Raw genomic sequence first — 426 nt, forward strand, 5'->3', positions numbered from 1 at the left:
ACAAAAATCACTTCCATTCTACTGCACAATAAGAGCGTCCGTGGTCCGGGTTCTTCGCCAGCGCATGCAAGATTCCCGGACGAGATGCATAACTCGACCTCTCTGTACGACGACCCCTTATTACAGGGTGAGTCTGCGGTGGAGGGTTAATAGCTGCCGTTATGATGTGATTTCCGTCTTTTATTGGTTACAATGTGGATTCGGTGCCCTGCTGTTTTTTTTACGATGCAGAGATAGGTTATAAAGACACTAGGGGTCGAGTCTACGTGCGGAAGACGACTGTTTGTAAGGATCTATTCGCCCGTGGCTGTGCTTTGAGGAGTTGAAGGATACGGAGGACATTTCTTGAAAGACGAATTTAAAAGATAAGTAGTTTCTCCGAAGTAGTAACTTTATGAGAATACAGGAGGGGAAATGTGATTCGCA

The sequence above is a fragment of the Penaeus monodon genome, chromosome 30 (assembly GCF_015228065.2).
Source record: "Penaeus monodon isolate SGIC_2016 chromosome 30, NSTDA_Pmon_1, whole genome shotgun sequence".
Lineage (NCBI taxonomy): Eukaryota > Metazoa > Arthropoda > Malacostraca > Decapoda > Penaeidae > Penaeus > Penaeus monodon.